The sequence below is a fragment of the Pinus tabuliformis genome, chromosome J (genome assembly GCF_031772625.1).
Source record: "Pinus tabuliformis cultivar Carrire ecotype Pingquan chromosome J, CPIR1, whole genome shotgun sequence".
NCBI lineage: Eukaryota > Viridiplantae > Streptophyta > Pinopsida > Pinales > Pinaceae > Pinus > Pinus tabuliformis.
Genome location: NC_142295.1, coordinates 1,507,863,157 through 1,507,890,935, shown reverse-complemented (window position 1 = coordinate 1,507,890,935; position 27,779 = coordinate 1,507,863,157). Strand labels below are relative to the sequence as shown.

At 38.9% G+C, this 27,779-nt stretch overlaps 1 pseudogene; it reads right to left on the bottom strand.

Moving 5' to 3' along the window:
- Nucleotides 1-535: 535 nt before the first annotated feature.
- Nucleotides 536-27,779, bottom strand: LOC149233161 (uncharacterized; annotated as a pseudogene).

The window sequence follows — 27,779 nt, the reverse complement described above, 5'->3', positions numbered from 1 at the left end:
GCAATGTTTTGACTTGTTTTCATTATGCATTTAAAAAATATGGCTGCAAAGTTTTCATAGGACTCATTCTTTGGAAAGGGATTTTCCAAAGAAACACAATAATTTTTTCATATATATATATAGATATATATATATATATATAGCGAGAGAGAGAGAGAGAGAGAGAGAGAGAGAGAGAGAGAGAGAGAGAGTATAACAATGGAATTAAGTGTAACAAATATACAATCTACGACTTTTGATCATATCAAGAAATCAATTTCAATTGCTACCTACTGCAATATCTCTTTCTGGTAATTAATTTTGCACCAAACTAATGTCAAAAGCATTGCATGATATAAAAGTAAATAAGGATTAACTTAAAGCCAGGGAATCATACCAATGGACACTTAAAAGAAAGATCTATGCAATTCACATTATTGACCTAGAAATTATCCCTATGATTCTCCATAGCATGTCTGGAGAACATGTAATATTAATGAAAGAAGGAGAATGAAATCCCTTCAAAAGATACACACATTTATTTGGTATATAAGGCTCACCTTGCTATCTTAACTAATTGATCATGTTTATCGCGCCGATAAAAAAATGGCTCCTTCCGAAATATCTGCAACAATAAATAAAGTAGTAAAAATTCATAAGAAAAACCATATATAAAACTTAAAATAGGGCAAGTTACTCATGCAAAGCATATGTATGAATAATTAATGTTTTCTCTCAACAATGTTTTGTTGTTTACCATTCCAACAACCTACAACCAAGGCTCCACATATCCAAAAAATAATCATAATCTTGAAGGTCAAGAAGAAGTTCAGGACCTTTGAAGTATCTGATACATAGAGATGCCTCACTATTACTTGGCTACCCATTTGAACACAAGAAATACTAGATCATAGAAATATCCATTTTCTAATTCTTTCTCCTTAACACACAAAAGTGTGTTCCTAGTTCTTACCAGTGTTCTAAGAACCACCACAGTCAAGAAAAGATGAAAAAGTGGATACACATCTCATAGTATTCAAAATATGATAGAATAAGAACATAGTAAAGCAGACACATATCCATAAAAATGTCAGTATCCCTAAATTAACAAAATTTTAAATGGCAAATATTATTATTATTAAGGGTTCAACCAACCAGCAAAATCAGTACCTTCACAATAGATCAGAAGGTTCAACCACATGAAGCGCGTGATGGGAAGAAACAAGGCACATAATGCCTTGGGCATTCATAATTTTCTTTTTTATTTTTTCTTTTGACTTATGAGCATATTCAATGAGACAAGCAGCTAGCTCCGACTGGCCAATAAAGTTACATAAGCTTCAATAAATGTTTTGATGCAAATATAATAAAGTGGAGGGTATGAGCACATCTCATGGACCCATTTTAAATAGTAGGTATAGTTAAGTTCCTATAAACCATAATAAGGAAAAATATTGTCTTTTGTGGACCATAATAGCACTTGAAATTAAGGCTTGTATCCAAATAAAAATCAAGACAATGGAAAATAATATACAACAACGAAACTTAAGGAATTCATAAGGTAACTGAAGCTTTGAAATTCTTGAAGTAATACTTACTTGAAACTTTCTTTGTAAAGAACCACTTTATAGTAAAGTGGGAAATGATAAAAAGGTATCAAGCAAATAGTTGCAGAATTGACAATCAAAACTTGATAAGATGTGGAAATAGGCATGTAATCAATAACTAAAATTGTCCAAAATTTCAAATTTCTGGTTTCCTGTAGTGAGTTAAATTCCTGTTAGTCCCAAGTTGATGGTAAGAAAAAACTGGGCCAGTTACTATTAGAATCTCAAATCCTAGGTGTTATATTTTTACTTTGTTTTCTCAGTAGTTTATTCTCCTTCCTCATAGCGCACCTGTAATAGCAGATCCATGCCTTGAAAATTTTTTGTAGCATTGATAACAAATGAAGCTTGCCATAGCAATAGTTTTCTTCGGAAGGAGGGTTTTTGTTATGTAGATAAGTTTGCAGGGGGTGGAAGCGTGCATGCATGCACCATCATTAGTTAATTTCATGTTTTAGATTTAGAGAAGGTCCAATTATCTATGAAAAAAGTGCATGTTGCAGGGCACAAGTCCCAAGAAGGTCATGCATTAGTTTGTCTTCAGTTCAAAGGCTCAATGCATGCATGCAATGACCTAGTCTTCTCCAGTTGAGCACAATATTTCTAGAAGCATTATCCATGCATGAGGGTGCACTCACCTAGGATATTAGGGTTAGGTTTTAACACTATCACCTAGGGTGCATCACTAGATGTTTGTAACAACCCCTAGCCACTCGACTGAGAGATATTACCCCTGAAATTTGCCTACAATGCCATAAATTTGACATTTCTTTAACCTCTATGGGAGGGTAGATCAATTTCTTCTCTAAAGCTATTTTTAGCAATATTTTCCTAGGAAATACTTTTCTAGCTTTAGCACAAGAGAACCAATCACCTGCATTATGAAGCATTACCTTTCTCGAAGCATTGCCTCATTGTAAAAGAATTGTTGGCTATAGTGAGTCCTTCACAGTTTATAACAACTACATTTTGTTAGAACGACAAGACAATAGTGAGTCAAAACATGAAATTTTATGAGAAGGCTCAGTCCTCCAAGTCTTAGGGGCATCTTGGGAAGGTTTAGGAGGGAGAGACTATTGTTGTTCCAAATGCTTCTCCACAGATTTGAGGGAAATCAGATTCAGATCAACAAAGTTCCAATGCAAACATAGAGCATGCATGGCACACCCACACATTGCACAAAACACAAGAGCAAGTTGGAGCTCCAAAAACTTCTTTTCAAGTGAGTCATCCTCCTCATGAAAAACCACAAGATCTGAAAGGGAATGACTGGAAATAATGATTGAACCCATGTGGTTGTAGAAGATGAAGCATGTGGCTAACAAGAGTAGATAGAAATACAGTGCCAGATTCATTGCTTGAAGATTATCAGAAAGAGGGGTTACCTCCAGTATTTGGTGAATAACCAGCCTCGTATTTGTGTTTTGTTTTGTAATAAATGCATTGAGCCAATTCAAGGCAAATTCACTCAACTACTGCAAAGAATTTGCTTCACTATTTGAAGGGCAGATTTTATTATCGGTTAAGGTTTGTTGAGGATGGAAAATTGATGCTACATAGCTTTGTGGATTAAAAATAGAAAGGTGATGCTAGTGATAGGAAGAGCAATTCAAGGTTTTGTTTCAACTTGGGGTCCCAAGTATGATATCATAGATCAGTTGGAAGCAAGCAACGATGGAATTCATGTGTTGGAGAACATGATTTTAAGTATTATGAAAATAAAAGTTTCTCAACTCTCTACAAATCCAGTACTTCATGATCACTCTGAGCATATCGACATTTGGTACCATTTCCTGGAAGATAAGTTCAAGAAGGGAGAGTGGTTCTTGAGTATGTTCCCTTGAATTTTCAAGTTGTACACATTTTGACTAAGCCCCTATCAAAGGGGAAGATTGAGATGTTGAGGGAGAGACTAGGCTTAGTGGAGAACACCTTCTCATGAAGAGGTAGTGTTACACATTTTTACCTTGTTTGCTTAGTAGTTAACTCTCCTTCCTCATAGCATGAGAATGATAGTATGTCCATACCTGGGAGCAGAAAATCCTTACCATTAGATGTGAGCAGAGAATTGATGGCCGATGGAGTTAGGCACAACACTAGTTTACTTTGGGACAAGTGTTGTTGTCTAAGTTTCATGGTATAGTGAAACAAAAATGCATACATCCGAAACAAGAACGTGCTAGAAACATGACCCCCAAAAAATCAGGAAAGAGGGGAATACATACATACATATATATATATATATATATATATATATATATCTATATATATATATATATATATATATATATATATATATATATATATATATATATATATATATATTTGAAAGTATTTAGAATACAAATACAAATTCATAAATAATTGAGCAAGTGCTAAGACCTAAGGACCAACAAAAACATGCTATAACAAATACCCACATATCATTGAAATCATCTGTATCACACTCTAAACATATTTCAATTACCTACATGATAGTTTATTTCAATTACTAATAATGTTTAATTATATTCTCATACTATAGTTAGTAGTTTACCTTTGAGAGAAACTCATCTCCAATCAACTTAGATTGCTCTGATTACCAAAAATATGAGTGCTTTCCACCAGGGAACCTTAACAAAAAAGATCTTCTAGAATTATCTAATGAAATCCCTTCAATAACGACACTTGAGTTGTCATTACTGTGACTCAAAATAGACAACCTCTCCACAACACCATAATCTCCAACAAATCAAAGGAAGAGATCAAAAGAAGGTAGCAAAGTCAAGCTCAAATAACCTCTGTAGCAGAGTAAAACATGAAGGAAATCCTTAGTACATGTTATTGAAGATATCAGTTATTGTACATCACAATTCAAATGCTCAAAAACAAAAGTTCTATGCATTGAGCCTCTTACAAACTATGAATTTCACTGACAGCCTAATAAATATCATCCTCTCTTTAACCATCAGGATTTTCATATAAGGCTATATTTCTTGAATATATGAGTGTTTGTTCTAGGTTGTTTCTTCTTAACATAATTTTCATCTGCATGACAGGAAGTACATATACTAGTAAGTAGAATGAATAGGATGTGAATAGTTCAATGCTGCAAAATGAGCATGGAAAATGTGGACTTGGCATCTCTTAACCAAAGATTTAGTTGGCATGAAATGTTCTCAACCTCTATGGTGATCTTAGATGCCACACAGGAAAACAAATAAAAATGTACAAGCAAGTGCACATATGAAAGGGCATTGAAATTTTAGCTCTCCAAATTGATTTTAGTTAGTTAACAGACATTTTTATTTTTATTTTTAAATGCAATGATTTTATAACATGAAAGAAGTCCTAGAATAGAAGTAAAATCATATCCTATAAATAGTTATAAGACCATGATTAATGAAATTGTGGGATTTTTCAAAGAATATACAAGTTACAAACTTACAGTATCACATAATGCCAACATATCATATATCCCATTTGTCTTGGAATGAACTCTAACAAGATGCAGTATTTCATGATTGCCAATATGTGATACCATAAAAATATATCTACCACTACTTAGTCAAGAACTTCATATTTCCAGGGTAAGTTCTGTATGGATTTAATTGTCTTAGATATTAAGATAAATTCATTCCATTTAATAGACATGATGTGGAGATGCAATAAGAACATCTACTTCTATCCCTATAGAATTTCAATAAAGAAGAATATACTAAGAACAATCATTGTACCTTAAATAACATCTCCCAGATCATTCACCTTTGTACAATTTTGTGGCAGCCAAACTTCAAAGTTGAAGCTGACATTATCAACCAGAACCTCATAACATACATAACATGGAAAGTGAGGAATAATCATTCCAGAGAGGCTCTAATCAAAGTAGCATGCTAAGCTCTTAATAGATATTCATTCAAAGTTGATCTATACTTCCCCACTTCTCTCAAGCCTGAGCCAGAAGCAAGCCACTCATAGATGTTGTCAGAGAGGGAGGATCAAGGATGGAATGAATGCTATGAAGCTATATAGAGATGTGTTTCACTATCTTCCTTCCTTTCCATTGTAGCAGACTGGAAGTAGCCAACAAACTAGATGGACTATCACTATGGGAAGGCTAGAAAATAAAAAATAAAGATAAAAATGAGTGCCTAAAATAAGACCTTTGAAGGCTTCTCTTGATTTTAACAGGAAATTTATAAACATACCAACCATTTTACACACATCTACATGACTTCAAGTGATATAGTTGTAACTGTCTCTCTAAGCCAGTCACTAATGAAAATGGAAAGTCATTACAATCTTGATTATAATGCCAATTGGAACAACTTCAATACAACATTAACATTTGTAGACCCTTATAATAACCAAAATTGCGAGCAATAAAGATGTTTTCTCAAGAGTAGATAAGAAAGAACTTGAATTTAGTATTCACCTAAGCTAACCAGATTAACCTAACAACTAATCATACAATATTACATAAAATTTAACATACTCAACATGTGAGATAAACACAACATGCAAAGTTTAGATAACAACTAAAACAAATCAAACCACCTTAACAATAAAATTGCAAGCATAACAAGTGCAAAAAAATGCTTCCTGAATTTGTTCCAGTTAAGCATTATCAAACTACACATAAATCAAAATAACTCCAACAAGAATCAAGAAGCAAATCAGCAGGGGAAATTCCCTATAAAACTTCACTTTTGCTACAATTGTAATTCAACTACAGATAAGCCATGGTAAAAAATCATGATGAACTCTTTTTGCAAAACAATTGTCTGACAATTTTAGAAGCTTCTATACTCACATGCCTCTCACTTTATTGTTAGTGATGCATATATGAATTTAGCACTTAATCAAATATGTTGGGTAAATAATTCAAAACTCAGGACAACTCCTAATCCACATTGCAATCTTTCAAAATGCTTCCAATGATACACAACTCAGGTAGTGTACTTGGCTGACTATAACAATACCAACTCTAGTTGGCTTAAGGGTCAGCAGTGAGCTCAGTCTAAGTCAGTTGAGTTTGTTAACACATAAACCTTCCAACAGGATAGATAAGAAAACGAAACTCAAAAAAATAATAAAAAAGAAAAGGCCTATGTTCCTCTGGGACACATCACCGCCTTAAAAATGGATGTACCTTCCAATCTCGCATTTTAGAGAACCTTGGGACACTTCAGAAATGTTCTAATTTACTCGAGGAGGTCACTAGGAACTCAAGAACGTTTAGCCCACACCCAAACCATTTTGGTCCATAAATCAGGAACATTTAAGGGACAGTCCTCAAGTCCCTAAAAAATTCAGGGTTGCCTCACACTGTGTTGGCTTATGGTGATTCAAAAAGCAAACTAAAATAAAAATAAGGGCCATGTGGGACATAGTTGGTAAATCCATAAACACTAAGAACCCTACTCTAATGCTCAGTTCTCTCATTCCACTTCTTGTTCCACATTCACTCTCACAGAGCTAACAAATTTCCCCTTCATGTTGCCTACAATTTATGTTTAGATCCACTTCTCACATTACCTCACTCACTCTTATCTTACATGGAATCAGCCTTACCTTTTCAAAGACTCGAGATGAAGCTGCCTCAACAGTTCAAACCTCAATTGCAACAATCTCTCTGACTCTACCTGTGAGTGTTTCTTGGAAGATTCAAAGATATTACCAATGCAAAAAATAGATTGAGAGGGCCTTGGAGTGTTGAAGACTAAAGTTCATTTACCATACTTCCAGGTTCTTATTGTTTATTATAGTTACCACAGTTTTTGTTGGTTAAATCATTGGTTTTCAAATCCATTGATGTTTGCACAGTGGCAACAAAGGCTACCATTTCTTTCTTTTTGTGCATTTCTTCCAAAATCTCAACAAAAATCCAAATAGTGGGAACCTCTCTTCCCTCTCCGATAGACTAACTACAACATTGATAGAGACAATTGAATACAATGTTTTTCAGAAAATTAAATGAAGATTTGTATGCTTCATTTGATCTCATCTACATTGAAATAATTTTATAAGTTTACTACTTTGCATGAATGCATGAGCCTCAAATATTTTTTTCCATGTCATGGATGAATTTCCCTAAACACCTGAAGATCAAATTCAACCCTTTCTCTCCATTCCAAACTCCTTTCTAAAATAAAAGTCACCATTTCCAAAGATGAGGAGATACAAGTAGAGGAGTGCTACTAACCTTGATTGTATCAATATTTTTTTTCTTGATGTCAACAATAGAGTGTCGATATGTGAACTTTGCCAAAGAAGTCACAAAAACATCTCGTTGTGCTTGCATACACATGATAGAGGTAACATGAATTGCATTATGGAAACCTTCAAGGCACTAGTAGATAACCACCTCATCGTCACTTTGGTCAAGAGGAACATTGAATGTTGCTAGCATTGGAAACCAGCAAACCTCCACCATGAATCTTAAGATTACCACATCTGTAGCAGCATAATACACAGACCTACAGCTCCCACAACAAGAGTTTTGTTACATTTTATTCAGAAGACTCAATCTACAATAGATCATTGCATCATGACATTGTTAAATTCACTTACTCAAACTTGCAAGATTTTTCCTTAAACTACTCTTGCATGTGATGAATAAGATCATCACTCGTTTCCAGAGCTTTTTCTTCCCTCCTTTTACAAATTACAATATTTAGTATACTATCTAGATCTAAGATTTTGTTTGCATTTATGGGAAGTTTATTTTGTGGCATCAAATTATCATCTTCATCTTGATTTCATTTTTCACAATATGATCATACAAGGATCCCATATAGCCATTTGGTAAATCTTTTCCATCATCTATACCTTCATTATTCCCTATGAAATATGCCTTTGACATCTGTAGTAACACTGCAAGTTAGGAAACAGGTAGTTGGACAAAGTATGATCCCAAAATAATTTCAAATATGATGATCCATGAGACTGCCAACGAATTGCAAAGATGAAAAAGGCATACTTTATTCTTCATCATTGGATTATGTGCATCAGTGTTGAACATAATCATAGAGTATGCAATCACATAAACTATGTCTGCGCTAGTGAAAACCTTTGGGTTGCACTTACAATAGCACTCTGCAAATTTTTTTGTGATGCAAACAAATTTTTATGCTTCTCCAGGTATTGTAAAGCCTTGTAAGAAGGAACTTATTGCCTCACTGAATTCCATCCCTTCAAAATTAAAGGATTCAACATATGCATGCATCACCCTTAGAGAAAAATCATCTATCTCCCCTAAATAGTCACCAATCAAGGTTTTGTCCAAACCAAATGCATTTCTTGGAAAAGTAGTTATCTCCTTAGGGGAGTCTCCAACTTTATTTGGATTGACAAGGAATTCAATGCTCTTTGGAAACAACCAAGCAATGGAAAACTATTTGAAACAACACAATGTGACCCTGGGAGCTTTGGAAACAGCCTATCACATACTTGGGTCACCTTCAACACCCCAAGAAACTAGGCCTAGCAAGCGAGGGAGGCAAGGAAATGTAGCCCCTAGCGTGAGGTTTACCCCTTCCCATTGCTCCTTCCTACACCCATTCCAAGTTACCAACCAGACAATAGAGGTGTACCTGCTCAATACATACCCTGTTTCATTCATAAACTGGAAGATTATGTCAGTGAAAGCTAGCATTGGACGGTTCAGGGATACTGAGCACACACCAGAATGGTTATGGGCTTGGAGCCTAACGAAGAAAGGTATTGTCCTCAGGACATGAGCTATGGTATTGGTCTAAGCAATGGAAAACTCTTTGAAACAAAGGGATTATTCTCAAAATACATAAAATATAGCCTATGTAATGACATGTAACTCATTTGAAGCACAAGCGCAGACTGATTCCCTTGGATTTTTCAAAACTAGTTAAAACAAATGGAAAATCCTTCATAACAAAGGGATTTTCTTACAAATACAATGAGACCAGTGTGTGTAATGGAATTTAACTCGATTGAGGCACTACATAGTGTAAATTTATCAATAGTAGAAGATATAAGCATGGATCATAAGTCCCAAGTGTCATTTGAGAGCTCACATTAAAATTATTGCACGAAAAACACAAACCTTGAATAAATAAATAAATATTCCACAATCTCCAGGATTGGAAATTTACAGAGAAACACAGAAATATCAATCTTATGATCCCTACACCATTCTTCTCAATTCATTCAATATATGACAAATTTTAATATTCTAAAATAAAAGTTGTCAGCGGCAAGGGAAGAAAACCACCGTCGTGTCGTCGAGTGTTGGTTTTCCTAGGAACTAGCAGATTTTTCTATGAAATTCAAAAGGTAAGAACCTTGTACATGGACCGTCAGAATCCAAGAAAGATATTTTGGTGAATACGAAGCTCCCCAAAAGAAAACACGATCGAAAGATTCTCCAGCACGGTCTAGTTTATTACGGCCCTCGATAATCCAAATATACCGAGCTTCCCCGTGAATGATGTTGAGAGTTCGAAGAAAAAAAATGTGAACTCATTGATAGGGCACCATCATTGAGCTCCAAAAAAATCCTTTACGCCCAAAAAACAATACTTTATCATTTCGGCTAAAAAAAATCCTTTATCATTCCACCCAAAAAAAACATCTATGTGGCCAAATGAACAATAAATATTTATCATTCTGCCCAAAACTAGGTACAAAAATTTATAAATAAATATTAATTAAAATAAATAAGTAAAAAGTTTACCAGAGTGTTTTTTTGGTCTCAAATTAATTTCTTAAAACACCCTATTGTGTAATAGTGTTAGCATTCCTTGAAACCCTATGGTGACTAGCATTCCTTGAAACCCTATGGTGACTAGGTCAAGACTTAAAAAAGCTTCAATGGAACACCATCTCTATGGAATTTGTGAAGTTCGAGCTTATCTAGGATAAAATCCAAGCATGTTCTATGATGAAGTCTGAGCCCATTCTGAGGGTGAAGTTCAATCTTTGTCTATGATAATATTCGAGCCCATTCAGAGATGAAATAAAAGTCTATTATGTGGTGAAGACCAAGAGTTTTGGGACAGTAAAGAAGGCCTAAATTTAGCCCTAGTAAAAATATAAGTCAAGACTTTGATCGAGTTCATTGTAAATAGATTTTGGAGGGATGACTTGGTACTTGTTGGACACTTATTTATCTCACATTAGGAGAGAGAATAAATTTATGCATGTTTTACATGCTATAGATGTGCATGCAACATCCTATTCAATGTTTCAAGATGTCGTTTTGACACCCATAAAATGTAGATTGTTTATCATTCTCTTAGGAAGGCTATGATGTCTTGCATCCTTATAAGTATAGAGTTTTTCATTGGAATGTGGCCAGGGAAATGGAACAATCTTCTACTTTGTAGAAGTCATTTTTCCCAAGCTAGTTGGACTCATTAGCATTGTAGAAGTTCCAAACTTTAGTGATACCATATTTGACTAGTATTCTCTACAAATTATCGATGTCAGTATTATCACTTATTGATCCTTGGACCTCTTCACCTAGTATTCTAGAAATGTACTCATTTATTGACCTCACCATTATTGAAAGTGAAATTTGACATCACTCTTTTTCATCTTTTTCATGCAAATTTCACTAGATTCCAAGAGAGGTGTCTGTAAAAGGATGACAAGGACCAGACAAGGATTTCTTCATGTTCGAAACACCCAATTATGTTCATAACATTAGTTTTTCAATGAAATTTGATTCCATCTTGCTTCACATGGATTCATATGACAACCCAATAGATGGAAAAGGCTCATTCTTGTTAAGGGAATTGTATGCACTTGATCCATAAAAAAAATTGAAATGTAATTGTCCCATTTGAGAAGAAGCCTTTACCACTCTACCTTAGAACTGCTTCTCATCTAGATGTCATTTCTGCTAAGGGAATTCCTATGTATCTAACTTAGGGCAAGAGGAAATAAAGAAATATGATTAGCCAAGACTAAAAAAATTGGAACAATATAGTGCCAATAAAGGTTATTTTAGTGACCAATATAGTATCAATACCAACATCATTCCACAACTTGATAATTGGGTCTTTTGACTGAAGTTTGAAAGAAGGAACTAGAACCTGGTAATTGGGTCTTTTGGTTGAACTTTGAAAGAAGGAACTAGAACCTAGTAATTAAGTCTTTTGGCTGAAGTCTGAAAGAAGGAACTAGTGAAGTACGTTGGTCAATTGGAGGAGCACCAAGGACCACACTTTTTGTCAATGGCACCAAAACTTCCATTGAAAGTACATCCAAGAGAAACCAAGATACCATGGGGAAATAAAAGATCCATCTTGCATATAATTAATATGTCTAGTAAAGAAAAATAGTGTAGTGTGGAAGAAAAAGATCCACACAATCAAGCTAATATATTGAAATAATTTGAGAATCATCCATATAGTCATCCAATAGATTTTTCAGACTTGTGAGTAGAAATTTCATTAAAGGAGCCGAGAGGGGTCTCCCTTTGTAAACAAGAATCCATAGGCTTGTTAGAGTTAGTATGAATCTTTACTAGAAGTTGAGTAGTCTTCACATCACCAACCACATCCAATATAAAGGTACCAACCCCTACAATACAAATGATGTCTCCAAATAAGGTGTAATCAATACCAATAATATCATCTTCTGAATCTATTACAATATGATTTGCAAAGTACGTTTCCATACGTGTGTGAAAGAAACAATCCATCTGGTTAGAAAAAGGAAGTCTTTTTGAAGACCTCAAGAAACCCCCTTGAAGGAGATAAGAAGGGTTTGAAACCATAGAATACAAGTTGATTTATGAACCCTAGTTCTGTAGCCCTTAGGAGAAATGCTACCATTTAATAGTCTGACAAATCAATTAAATAACCTAGGAAATTTTGTTTCCATATGTGTGTGAAAGAAACAATCCATCTAGTTAGCAAAAGGAATTTTTTCTTAAGACCTCAAGAAACCCCCTTGAAGGAGACAAGAAGAATTGAAACCATAGAATACAAGTTGATCTATGAACCCTAGTTCTGCAACCCTTAGGAGAAATGCTACTAACTAGATTTTTGATGATGGAAACATCGCACATAACCAAGCACATGATCGAAGCCTAATCCACTGAAAAAATAAGGATTATTATTTAAGGCGAGCTTATAAACACTTGTTTTCCTTAGAATCTAAAACAATTATCACTACATTTGGAATGAACAATACAATAAGCTATGAGATCTCTATTGTCTCAACTCAATTTCACATAGGTTGATATGTCAGAGCACTGTATAAAATTAAATAAAATAAGGGAAAAGCAAGTTTCTTAGAGTGGACTTAGGAGAAACTTTAAGAGTGTTGAAAATTTCCAAATTTTTCTTTACTTGAACTTACTCCTAACTCACAACATTAATATAATGTTATACAATATATCGGTCTTATTGTAGAGGAGCCTATTTGCATAGAGAAAAGCAAGGTGCATTCTACAACCTGAGTGAGTGTGGTGATAAATAAACTCTTTGTGTACTTTTTAAATGGTTTATTGAATTTTTATGGTACACTAGGAAACATTGAATATGCCCACAAACCCAAACACATCTTGATCCAAAATGGATCTAACATAGACTTCTGAGTCTATGAATTCTCCTCATAGAGGAAAAATGAAAGTCAAAGGATTCTCTTGGGAATAGTCTCATTGCATAGGTCTTTTCAATCTGAATCTACTACAATTTGAATGGACCAAAACAGACTCCGGATGAAGGAATTATTGTAAAATGAAAATTGTCCAATGTCCTTAGAAAAGGAGACAATTTCATTAATCTTCAAACTATATTGAAAATGTTGACTTTTGGTATAGGCTCACAGGCCAATCCACAGCTAACACATGGCAAGCCGGGATTGGGCCACGTGGCCTTGTTTGATTGGTTGAAAAGGAAATCGGGCAATATTATATCGCATCGCAAAAAGCCAAAGGGAAGAATTAACCAAAGGCATGAAGATTTGTGATGGGTCGATTGCGATGAGCGTTGTCAGCTGTCAGATCAAAAGGGAATCAACAGTCGAGATGCAATTGGTGATTTCAAATCAGAGAGGCAAGACTCCAGCCATGGAACCAGTGATATGCCGATCACTGATATGCCGAAACGTCGATAAGTGATATTGCGATACTTCGATAGCGCCGATCGGAGCGATCAGAGATCGGATCACATGCGATGGGGCCAATATGCCGATAAAGCAACTTGCGATATGCTGATAAAGTGATCAGCGATATTGATCGAATCAGGGAAAAAGGCATGGGAGGTAGACCTTTGGCCCTTACACATCGCAATTGCGACTTGCAATAAAGCGCGAACCTGATGGGATTATAAATGCGACTACATATAATTTGAAATCTGGGTTATGCGAATTTCTGTGTGTTTCCTGCATATTGAGGTTTTGACCTCCCACCTATACGATTTCGATTGTGACCAAAGGTAGACCCGATGGGATTATAAGCGTGATTTCATATAATTTGAGTTCTGGCTTAAAGGCTCGTAATGTGTTTTCACGGGTTTGCCTATGTTTTCCGTTATATTGCTATTTCCAGGATTAAGTCAGAAGAAAGGCCGCCAGTTCCTTTTCAATTGAAAACTTCTCCTATTCTTAAAGTGTTTTGTGTCACACTATCAAGGGGCATCATGGAACAAGAATGCATTATGGAAAACGCAAAGAGCCATAGAGCCACATAGCCAGATGGCCAGTCGTAGAACCACAGAGCCAGAGAGCTAGAGGGCCAATCGAAGAGACAGAGGAATGATTACACATAGAGAAACGGACAGGAAGTTGCAGAGCCAGAGGGATGCCTCACAAAATCCAGAGAGCACAATTGAAAAAGGAAGTTTTGGAGTCGCTTGGAGTTCGAGCGAAACTAGAAGCTCGTGAAAGCTGAGAAGCCACCAGAGATTGGGGTGATGGAAAAGGGGTGAGTTCCCAGAGAGCTGAGCACAGCAAAGTTGCAGAGCACAGAAGCTCAAAGAGCCGAGAGCCAATAGCCAGAGCCAGAGCCAGAGCCAGAGTCGAGAGCCAGAGCCAAAGCCAGAGCTAGAGCCGAGAGCCAGTGCCAGAGCCAGTGCCAGAGCCAAAGCCAAAGCCAGAGCCAAGATCTAGAGCCAGAGCCAGAGCCAGAGCCTAGAGCCAGAGCCAGAGCCAGAGCCGAGAGCCAGAGCTAGAGCCAGAGCCAAAGTCGAGAGCCAGATCCAAGAGCCGAGAGCCAAATGGCCAGGGATAAAAATGGTATTCTAAGCCCATTGGTTCAATTGTAAACCTACGAAGTTGAGTGTGGAACTTGTAAAATAATTTAAGCCATAATCCCAAAGAGCCTAGTTGAGTTGACTAGAGCTCACAGAGACGAAACCCAAAGGTTTGGGTGAACTCCTAATTAAACTTGTTGTCTTATGTGTTTGTTTATGCGCTGCATTATTTACTGTTATGTGTGTGTAAATATCAATAAAGCAAATGAACTTAAGGCATTTGGTCAGCTAAAGGAAAACAAAAAGCATACACATATTTCAAGTTCTTAATTCTGCATTTGTCAACCTAAGATAGATCTTGGAAATTGTGTAAGCTTTGGAGTGGGAGAGGTCCTTGTAAGCAAACAAGAAGCCTTTAGTGCCCCATTTCAGATCAGGTGGTATCAGAGCATCAAGTTGATTAACCCCACCATCAAAGAAGGTGATATCGGAGTTTAGTTATACCAGACCAGGTTGTATCATGATGCAAGTGGTATCAGATCAGAATGCTTGATTGACAGAGCAATCTATATGCTTGTTTGACTTGAAAGGTGTTCAAACAGTAGCAAGGATTTTGCTGTTTGATTGTTTGTAAACTGATTGTTGTTTGAGTTTTCAAAGGTTCAAGGAAAGCTATTGATAGCTAAGTCTAGGAGAGGACAAGAAGGAAGAAGGGATGAAGGCATTCTTCTTATCCCAAAGGACCTCAAAGAAATACTTGAAGCACAAGAGGTTTGTTGCAAAAGGTTGCTTGAATAAGCTCTTTGTTAATCTTGTTTGAAGTTCTTTTGTTCATTTTGATAATGATAACTTCTACAAGTGAGTCCTCAAATTCTTCTTTCTTCACAAGATTCTTTGATGAAGAGATGAAGCAAGACTTGTACACCATGATGGATATGGTGAGAGAAATGTATGAGGATGAAGGAAGAGCAACATACTTAGAGAGCAGTTGAATTCCATGAAGGAAGAGAAGTAGTTGCTTTCTGACAAATTGCAGGAAATGGAGAGGCAACTTCATATTGCAAATATGAACCTGAAAAGGGTGCATGAGTTGGAGACACAACTCTTTGTTACCGAAGAAGCCTTAGTCAAGTATCAACTTGAAGAAGAGGTAAATAATTCCAGTTTGTCTTCAAATTCCTCTAAGAATATTTATGTTGGTTCTTTTGAAAAACATACCAGAGGCAAAGGTTCCAAGTTAATGTCTAAGATGGGCTATGAAGGAAAAGGCTTGGGAAAACATGCATAGGGTATTGTTGATCCAATAATATTTGAGGAAAGGCCTAAGTATTTGGGTCTTGGCTATGGAAAATATTATGGAGAAATTTCCAAAGCTGCCATGAAGACAATTGAAACAGTTCCTAGAAGGAATTTCATTTCAGGTCTTCTACCTCAAGAGTGTAAAGATTGTATTCATGGGGAATGCAATAGCTTGAAACATCATTTTCAGGAAGAAGATGTTCATAAGCATACACTTGAACCAGAGAGTTGTGAAAACTCTGAAACCATTGAAGAGGTTGATGGTGTTCCAAAGGGAGCTACTTCTTCATTTGATTCACCTACTCATGAAGGTAATAAAGGTGAAAAATAAAGGTATAAATCTGGTTCTAATCATATTCCTTTTGATTATGTAAAGCATGGTAAATTTCCATATAAGCATTGGAAAAGAATTGCATGTTCCTTTTGTGGTTGGGATAACCATAATGTTTCTAGTTGTTGGAAGAGGATGGCCACATGCAGGAAACTTTGGAAGGAAAAGAAGAAAGAAGCCAAAGGTCCCTTGGAAACATGCAGGAAACTTTGGAAGGAAAGGAAGAAAGAAGCCAAAGGTCCCTTGGATAAGGCAAATCATGTTGTTGAGGAGATGCACATGTGTTGCATTTACTACCATAAGCAAGGACATATTGCTGAAAGGTGCTGGACTTTGAATCCAACAATGCTTCCACGAAACTTGAAGAAGGTGGAAAGAAAAAATGGCAAGAATGGAAAGGAAGTTTCCATAAATGATGTGTTTCAAGATGATTCACATGTTGCTGTTGATGTGCAGACAAAGGAAGGACCTTTGAAATGGATTGGTAAGAAATGGTTAGTGTTCTTATCCAATTAAAGTTGCATATCTTTTGATGCAAACATAAAGGTATCACATCTATTTGCATTTCTTTGTTAATACGATGCAAGTTGCAGGATTCTACCAAGAAGGTGAATGGAAAAATTGAGTAGGAGACTCACTTTATTGCTGCAACTTTATATTCATTTCAGCTTCGAAAGTACAGTGTACTTAAGCGAAATTTGAAGGATGAAATGCATGCATAAGCATGATGTGCATGAACACAGGGATGTTGATGATTTCCTTGTATTTGAACATGTATGTGTGATTAACTTAAAGGGTTGATTACTTTGTTTTTAAACATGCATGTAATGTTAATGATTGACTTGGAAAAAGTTGATTTGGTCTCCAAGATGGAGATAATGGTGAAGTGTTTCATCTTTGAAAAGGAATCCTAAAGTTCTTTTTCTACATGCTTGACTTGAAAGGTCAATTGTTTTAAAGGCATGTTTTATTGGCTTGTTATTTAGTCAATCATTTGTATGCAGATGTAAGACATGGAGGTAATTCACAAGATGTGAAATATGTGTCTTTTGATGAAGCAAGAGTTTAGGCCATCCAGTTTTTGTCTGTAATCCTGTTGTTGTTAACAGTTGTTGTTGACAGTATGTCAAATAGGTACAAATGAAATTTTTTGTGAAGAAGATATAACTTCACATTTGTTTGAGCCACCTTGGATCAATGATCCAGGAAGAGAAGTTCAAACTACCTTCTGTAACCTTCTCAGCAGGAGTTCTGCATTAAGTCAAGGAGGAAAACAATTCTTCCCAGGAGGACAAGCACATCCAGGAAGGAAGTGTTCAAAGGCTTGGGTTCAGAGGCACTATGCAAGGCAAGTGTATGGAGGTTGAAAGAAGAGGGTGAGGTACTCTCATTTACTGTTCAGATCAGTATAGCAGTCTTTTTGAGTCCAAAGATTTTTAGTGGGAAGGCGTGATCCAAAATGGATCTAAAATAGACTTCTAAGTCTATGAATTCTCATCACAGAGGAAACATGAAAGTCAAAGGATTCTCTTGGCAATAGTCTCATTGTGTATATATTTTCAATATGAATCTATTGCAATTTGAATGGACCAAAACGGGCTCCGGATGAAGGAGTTATTGTAAAATGAAAATTGTCCAATGTCCTTAGAAAAGGTGACAATTTCATTAATCTTCAAACTATATTGAAAATGTTGACTTTTGGTATAGGCTCATGGGCCAATCCATAGCTGACACATGGCAGGCTGGGATTGCGCCATGTGGCCTTTTTTGATTGGTCGAAAAGGAAATCGGGCAATATTATATCGCATCACAAAAAGCCAAAGGGAAGACTTAACCAAAGGCATGAAGACTTGTGATGGGCCGATTGCGATGAGCGTTGTCAGCTGTCAGATCAAAAGGGAATCAACGGTTAAGATGCGATTGGTGATCGCAAATTAGAGAGGCAAGACTGCGGGCCATGGAACCAGCGATATGCTGACCGCTGATATGCCGAAACGCCGATAAGCGATATTGCGATACTCCGATAGCGCCAATCGGAGCGATCGGAGATCGGATCACATGCGATGGGGTCGATATGCCGATAAAGCGACTCATGATAAGCTGATAAAGAAATCAGTGATATTGATCGCATCAGGGAAAAAGGCATGGGAGGTAGACCTTTGGCCCTTACACTGCGCGATTGCGACTTGCGGTAAAGTGTGGACCTGATGGGATTATAGATGCGACTGCATATAATTTGAAATCAGGGTTATGCGAATTTCTGTGTGTTTCCTGTGTATTGAGGTTTTGACCTCCCACCTGTGCGATTGCGATATTGCGACCAAAGGCGAACCCAATGGGATTATAAACACGATTTCATATAATTTGAGTTCCAGCTTAAAGGCTCGTAATGTGTTTTCGCGGGTTTGCCTGTATTTTCCATTATATTGCTATTTTCGGGATTAAGGCAGAAGAAAAGCCGTCGGTTCCTTTTCAATTGAAAACTACTCCTATTCTTAAAGTGTTTTGTGCCACGTTATCAAGGGGCGTCATGGAACAAGAATGTGTTATGGAAAATGCAGAGAGTGATCCAGGTGGATATTGGTGGCCACCTGCCAAGTCCACCTGGACCCCCACCATTGTTTCTCTCAGCATTTTCAGTCTCCTTAATTGTAGCACAACTTACTATTTTTAGCAGTTTTTCGGGTCCTGAACTTTCGGAGCCGTTTTGAGGCCCTAAACGACGTTTTTTGGGAAATGGCAGTGCTCGGATAGATCTTTCTAACGAGCTATTGTGCGCATCAAACAGAGATCGTATGACAAAGTTACGACCCTGGGAAGTTGGTGTACCAATTTACCCAAACGGGGCCCACAGTTTGGCGTTTCATCTTCTAGGGTTAGGTTTTGGAATGTTAAGGGTTTTCCATTGTTTCTCAACAATAAATAGGCCTTCGAGCCTCATTGTAACACAGTTCAGAGGCATGTAGCCACCACATCTCTTCTCAGAGATAAGCTACCATTGCCCTAGCTGGTTTATTTCTATTACTGTTTGTAAGCATATTTCAGTATTTTACATTAATGAAATGAAGTATTATTTCTGCTGCATCTTTGTGTATATGGTTATCTCTGTAATTTGTTGTGTTCCTGTTTAAATCCGGATCTGTGGTATCAGAGCGGTCTGCTTTTTCTCTGTTTTTCTTTGCATGTCCCAACAAGGTCGGGATATAAGGAGTTAGGGCCTGAACTGGTCGAACCTTTGCAAGACCAGCCTCACAAATCCCGACGGCCTCCCATGGCGGATGAGAAGAAAGACGAGGGGGCAGGAGATCCCATCAAAATCTTGCTCGAAGAAGCCCTCGAGCGACAACGGAACGCGATATGGACAACTTTGCCCAGATCCTTCAGCGGCTACCCAGAAGCGACGCATCGGCTTCCAGCAACTACTTTGGAAACGCCACGCCCTTTAAGGTACAAGTTAATTTTGAAATCCCCACATTTGAGGGTCAGATAGATGCAAATGCCGTAGATAAATGGTTAAATCTGCTAGAGGGTTATTTTTCTGTTCATGAATTTTCGAGTCAGGAAAAGATTGTTTTCGCTCTTCTCAAAGCAGCCCCCCACGTCAAGGACTGGTGGGAAACCTACTGCGAGCAGAAGGATGAAAGTACTGGCTCACTATTTTCAGTCGTGCCCACCTGGAATTCATTCCGGGATGCCATCAAGGAGCAGTACTACCCTGTCGGAAGCTATGAGGATGAATACATAAAGTGGACCACGCTGCGGCAGGGAAGGGACCAAGACGTGCCGGAGTTCACCAATCTTTTCCATACCCTTCGCACAAAGTTGGGTATCAAGGATACGGAGCAACATTTGTTACTCAAATACCGTGGCTGCCTGCACAAGTACATCCAGGAAGAAATACAATTCCTGAACATCTCCTCGCTCGGCGCAGCATACCGATATGCCGTCAAGGTCGAGGAGAAGTTTAAACAAAAGAAGCGAGACTTTTGATCTGCGAATCCAAAGCAGGGGAAAGGTGCCCCTAAACTACAGAACAAAGGACAAAGCCAAGGCGGGACAGCCCAAGACAACCCGCCGAAGCTGCAAGCAAAGAACAGTGTCGCGAAGCCGAAAAAGGACACGGGAAAATGGTGTGAGTTCCATAAGAGCTCCACCCACAACACAAGTGAGTGTCAGGCCAAGCAGTCACTGGTGGCTGAGCTAAAGGTTTCAGAATCAGATGCATGTTCCGACTTTGAGTCAGAACATGATAAGGGGAACGACAAAGGGAAGCAGATCATTGATGCGGATCCCAACGCCACTGTTGCTACCACCAAGATCCAGAAAAATGAACCCAAAGATCCAGAGGAGGAGGAGCATCTCTTCCACTCCCAAATGTGGGTAAAGGGCTCCCCAATACAGTTCATTGTTGATAGCGGGAGTCAAAAGAACCTCATTTCGGCAGAGGTCGTGAAGCGGTTGGGCTTACCGACCACAGCACATCCACAACCATACACCATCGGGTGGCTTCACCAAGGACGAGATCTTCGCGTGAGCCAACAGTGTCGCCTTCCATACAACATCAAGACCTTCACGGATGAGGTATTGTGTGACATTGCTCCCCTTGAAGTTTGTGATGTATTATTAGGACAACCATACTTGTGGAAGCGACATGCTGTGTATGAATCAAGGCCCCGTGCTGTTATTATTACATTGGGAAATAAGTTGTATAGGATACCAGAGGTAGCACCACCTACCGCCATCTCTTTGATTACTGCAAAACAATGCAGTAAGATCATTTCCAAAACCAGGAAATTTGTTTTCCTGATGATACGCCCTCAAGGAAAGAAGAAGACGGTGGCCGCGACCTCCAGACAGGGTCCCTCTGCACGACAACTACAGATGGACAAGGTTGTGGAGGAATACGAGGACATCTTCACCTCCCCTGCAGGGGTTCCTCTGCACTATCAGGTCAAGCACTCCATCGATCTAACCCCAGGTGCGCCACTACCCAATGGACCAATTTATCGGTGCTCCGTTCTGGAGAACAATGAAATCAAGAGGCAAATTCAGGAGCTCCTGCAGAAAGGTCACATTCGTCCGAGTTCATCGCCTTGTGGGAGCCCGATCGTGTTGGTACAGAAGAAGGATGGGACGTGGAGACTCTGTATTGACTATCGGGCACTGAACAAGATCGTTGTCCGTAATAGGTAGCCGATCCCGCGGATTGATGACCTCCTGGACCAACTAAAGGGGGCGAAATATTTCAGCAAGATCGATCTGAAGTCAGGATATCACCAGGTACCAATCGAACCCTCTGATGTGTGGAAGACTGCCTTCAAATCCAAGGAGGGCCTTTTTGAATGGTTGGTTATGCCTTTCGGATTGACGAATGCTCCTGCAACCTTCATGAGGCTAATGGATGACATCTTGCGGCCATTCACCAACTCCTTTGTAGTAGTATACTTGGATGACATTCTGATCTTCAGCTAGAGTTGGGAAGAGCACCTCCACCACATCCGACAGGTTCTCCAAACACTGCGGCAACACAAGCTATGTGCCAATTTGGAGAAATGCACTTTTGGCATGACCCAGGTTCAGTATCTGGGATACATCATTGATGAACAGGGGGTGCATGTCGATCTAGCCAAGATCCAAGTCATTCGGGATTGGCCATCTCCAACCACTCTAACAGAGCTCCGCAGCTTTCTAGATCTTGCCAACTTCTACCGCAGGTTCGTGTTGGGGTTTTCTCATATTACTTGGCCCTCGAGTCAAGTCACCAAGGGAGGGGCGAAAGCCAAATTCTTTTGGTTTGAATCTCAACAGAAGGCATTCATGGAGTTGAAGGATCGCCTGTGCATGGCACCAGTGCTCACGTTACCAGATTTACAACAACCATTTGAGGTCGAGACAGATGCCTCTGACTATGCTATTGGGGCAGTCCTTACTCAACATGGACATCCAGTGGCATATCACAGTGAAACACTTTCAGACACAGTCCGAAAGTACCCCACTTATGATAAAGAGATGTATTCCATTGTACAGGCTTGCCGACAATGGAAGCATTACATTTTGGGGAAGGAAACGGTCATCCACACAGACCACCGACCCCTGTAGTTCATACAAACCCAAGGGAAATTGCAGAATGATCGCCATCAGAAGTGGTATACATACCTGCAACAGTTCCACTTGAATATCAAGTATAAGAAGGGCAGCACCAATAATGTTGCAGATTGCCTCAGTCGACCACCGATCATGGCGTTAACCACCATGCTCAACTCTTGTGGCCACGAGACTTCTGAGTGGCCACTTCTCTACAAAAGCGACCCAGAATTCGGCCACACATACCAGACACTCTTGGAGGGTCGGCATGTTCCAGATTTTGACCTCCAGGATGCCCTGTTATGCCACCTAGGTCACCTTTGTGTTCCTTCAAGCGAGCATGCCAAGATGATTTGGGAAGCACACTACAGTCGGGCTGCTGGGCATTTCGGGGTCGAGAAAATAGTGGCAATACTGCAAAATTATTTCTATTGGCCGAATCTTCGACAGGATGTTGGGAAGTACATCAGATCATGTACTGCCTGTGCCATTGCCAAACCGACCATCAAGAAGCACGGCCTCTATACCTCGTTGCCTACCCCTAGTCGACCTTGGGAATCCATCTCCATGGATTACATGTGAGGCCTTCCTTCCACTAAGCATGGAAATGACTGTGTTTTGGTGGTCGTTGACAGGTTCTCGAAGATGGCCATTATGGTGGCCTGCAAGAAGAATATCATAGCAGAAGCCACTGCTAAACTCTTCTTTGAATGAGTGTGGGTGCACTTTGGGATCCCACAGTCTATCATCTCAGATCGGGACAGTCGGTTTCTCAGCACATTTTGGTCCAGTCTCTGGTCAATGCTGGACACCAAACTCATGAAGTCCACAGCCTTCCATCCTCAAACTGATGGCCAGACAAAGGTTGTCAATAGGATGATTGTGCACATTCTGCGCATGTATAACTCAAAGCATCCACGCACATGGGATGAGAGCCTCCCCTATGTTCAGCACAACTACAACCGAGCTCTTCACAGCTCGCCCTTTTCAGGTGGGTTTGGGATTCCAGCCACTATGCCCCATTGATGTGGCCATGCCACTTGCAGCTACTCACATAAATTCAGCTCATGTCCAGTCTGAAACAGATAAGGCCACCAGCTTCATTGAGCGCATCCAACATATTCGCCAATAGGTCCATGACATTCTGGAGAAATCAAATGCCAAGTATAAGCAGCGACATGATCAACATCGGGTGCCACACAAGTTTCAGGTGGGCGACAAAGTCTGGTTGCATTTGCAAAAGGAACGCCTTACTGGAGCCTATCGGAAACTGAGACCACTCCGATATGGTCCTTACACCATTACTAAGGCTATGGGAGACAATGCATTTGAGCTCAGCATTCCCCCATTCCTTGGCCTGCACCCAGTGTTCAATGTGGACTGCCTTCGGCCATACTTTCCACCATTGCTAGACACATCCGACATTGCAGAACAACTCACACCCACAGAATTAAATCCAGATTGCATGGAACAAGCTGCAACTGATCAGATCATGGACACACAGATCAAGAACACCTGCCAATAGAATATCCAACTGTATCGAGTTGTCAAAGCAGGCCAACTCCTTCAGCAGGGCAAGTGGCTCACCAGGGAACAAGTTCAACAAAAGTTTCCTCATCTCATGGAGGAACTGAATGCAATGGGGACCATTGCTTCCTAAGGGGGGAGGAATGATCCAGGTGGATATTGGTGGCCACCTGCCAAGTCCACCTGGACCCCCACCATTGTTTCTCTCAGCATTTTCAATCTCCTTAATTGTAGCACAACTTACTATTTTTAGCAGTTTTTCGGGTCCTGAACTTCCGGAGCCGTTTTGAGGCCCTAAACGACGTTTTTTGGGAAATCTGGGGCAACATGGGTCTGGACCCATGTTCTCTCCCAAAGTGGCAGTGCTCGGATAGATCTTTCTAACGAGCTATTGTGCGCGTCAAACGGAGATCGTATGCCAAAGTTACGACCCTGGGAAGTTGGTGTACCAATTTACCCAAACGGGGCCCACAATTTAGCGTTTCATCTTCTAGGGTTAGGTTTTGGAATGTTAAGGGTTTTCCATTGTTTCTCAACAATAAATAGGCCTTCGAGCCTCATTGTAACACAGTTCAAAGGCATGTAGCCACCACATCTCTTCTCAGAGATAAGCTAGCATCGCCCTAGCTGGTTTATTTCTATTACTATTTGTAAGCATATTTCAGTATTTTACATTAATGAAATGAAGTATTATTTCTGCTGCATCTTTGTGTATATGGTTATCTCTGTAATTTGTTGCGTTCCTGTTTAAATCCGGATCAGAGAGCCACAGAGCTAGAGGGCCAGTCGAAGAGACAGAAGAATGATTACACACAGAGAAACGGACAGGAAGCCGCAAAGCCAGAGGGATGCCTCACAAAAGCCAGAGAGCACAATTGAAAGAGGAAGTTTTGGAGTCGCTTGGAGGTCAAGCGAAACCAAAATCTCATGAAAGCTGAGAAGCCACCAGAGATTGGGGCAATGGCAAAGGGGTGAGTTCCCAGAGAGCTGAGCACAGCAAAGTTGCAAAGCACAGAAGCTCAAAGAGCCAAGAGCCAAGAGCCAGAGCCAGAGCCAGAGCCAGACCCGAGAGCCAGAGCCAGAGCAAGAGCCAAGAGCTAGAGCCAGAGCCAGAGCCAGAGCCAGAGCCAGAGCCAGAGCCAGAGCCAGAGCCGAGAGCTAGAGCCAGAGCCAGAGCTAAGAGCCAGAACCAGAGCCAGAGCTAGAGCTAGAGCCAGAGCTAGAGCCGAGACCCAGAGCCAGAGCCAGAGCCAAGAGCCAGAGCCAGAGCCGAGAGCTAGATCCAGAGCCATAGCCAAAGCTAAGAGCTAGAGCCGAAGCCGAGAGCTAGAGAGCCAAATGTCCAGGGATAAAAATGGTATTCTAAGCCCATTGGTTCAGTTGTAAACCTATGGAGTTGAGTGTGGAACTTGTAAAAGAATTTAAGCCATAATCCCAAAGAGCCTAGTTGAGTTGACTAGAGCTCACGAAGATGTAGCCCAAGAGGTTTGGGTGAACTCCTAATTAAACTTATTGTCTTATGTGTTTGTTTATGCGCTGCATTATTTACTGTTATGTGTGTGTAAATATCAATAAAGCAAATGAACTTAAGGCATTTGGTCAGCTAAAGGCAAACAAAAATCATACACCTATTTCAAGTTCTTAATTCCGCATTTGTCAACCTAAGATAGATCTTGGAAATTGTTTAAGCTTTGGAGTGGGAGAGGTCCTTGTAAGCAGACAAGAAGCCTTTAGTGCCCCATTTCAGATCACATCTAAACTAGGATTCAATAAGCATCTTGTGAAGCTTGATGTTGCATATATTGAGTTCGAACAAACCAATGGATATTGAGCTCATACAAACAAATCGTCGATATATCAAATACTATAACTCAGGTATGCAACTATAATGTGCATATTAGATCCAGGATTAGATGGGTCTAGGCTATATTAGTTTCATGTCCTACTTCATAGTCCAAATTCTTGAAGTGGAATGGTAACTCTTTCATAAAGCTCACTCTTTTCTTTTTTTGAGTTGACTAAACTCAGGGCTCAAACACAACCCATGGTTTCTTACCGTAGCTTAAGAGTTCCGAATCTGTAGTTTAATAAGATCTCCTAAAACAGGCATGGAAGTATAGATCTTAAACTGATCAAAAGAAACAAAGGTGTAGTTTTTAAAACTCCAACTTGGTTTTCCAGGGTTTAAATTGAGCAGAGGAATTGTTTCAAAATTGGCCCACAATTTCTGATTAATCGAGGTCCATATTTTGAAAGCATGGTATGTGAGGGAATCCAAATCCATATTAAGGGATTACAGAGCCCAAAATCAACATATTATAAGAAAACAAATGTCATGGAGTAAACGTTGTGAAGGATTAAAAAGATCCAAATGAACATACTGGAAAAAAACCAATGGCATGAAGTAAATTTTGTCAAATTCGCAAGCGCATTTATGCTTTGGGGATTAAAGGGTGAAATTCAAATCCATATTAAAGGATTAAAAAGACAAACAAAATTAATAAACATATGGAGGAAAATAACTGCCATGCAATAAATGATGTTACATTCACAAGGGAATTCATCATTCAGGGATTCAAGGGTAAAATTCAAATCCATGTTAAGAGATTTAAAAGCCTAAATTGAATAAACATATTGGAAGAAAACAAATAGCATGAGATAACTTTTGTTAAATTCACAACCATATTAATGCTTCAGGGATTCAAGGGTGAAATTCAAAAAAATATTAAGGGATTAGAAACCCCAATGTGAATAAACATACTGGAAGAAAAAAATGGCCTACAAGAAATTATGTTAAATTTACAAGTGCATTCACCCTTCAACATGAGAAATTACAATAAAATAGCAGAATCAGAGAGGAACAAAAGCATGCTATTAAGAAAATCTTGTTTGGATTGTTTTCTTTGGATTACTGAAGATAAATATATAACGCACCTATACAAGGACGAATCATACCAATCGATGAAAATTGAATACAACATCTATCTCTTTTTAAGAAGCCATGTAGAATCAAAGTGGAACAAAAGCATGCCATTAAGAAAATCATTTTTTGGATCATTTTCATTGGATGTATTGAAGATAAATATACAACACACCTGTAGAAGGATGAATCATCCCAATCGATGAAAATTGAATACAACATCTATATCTATTTAAGAAGCCATGGACCTGTAACGGTAGTGCTACTGATAAATCAACCTTTTTTATACAAGCGTGAAAGTTGTGTCTTCTTATGGAGGAAGTACAGGGGATTTTGTGGTTGAGATAAAAAATATAATCTATCATGAATAGAACATATTCCAATATCTCAGTTCGAGCACTGGTAAGATTAAAATGTGGCAGTCGTAGATTTCAAGCTCTGAACATAAGAGTAGGTGTAGGGTTTGAACCATCCCACTGAAGTCGAATCTTGAAATCGACCCTTCTATAAATGTAGTACATCTCATCGATGGATTTCAGCTGAAAATATTCCATCCAACACCTGCCATAACTCGAGTTAACTTGTCCATGTTATATATCAATTCCCTATTCAGCTTCACTCCCAAAGACCCAAACCCCATCTTTATCCCCCTCCCAAAATTTAAATAAGAATTAGAATAAGAATTACATGGGGGAGGTGGGAGGCTAAGGTTTTCAACTCTGAGGAACCCTCTATTTAATTTTGTGAAGCCATGTCGTTCCTGAAGCCGCGCATCCATGAGATGAGGAAGACACAGTTGTAGAGTCCAGATCATGCGCCCTAATGTCAAGTGAAGTCCAGAGGCATGACAGAGAGCCTAAAACTTCCAT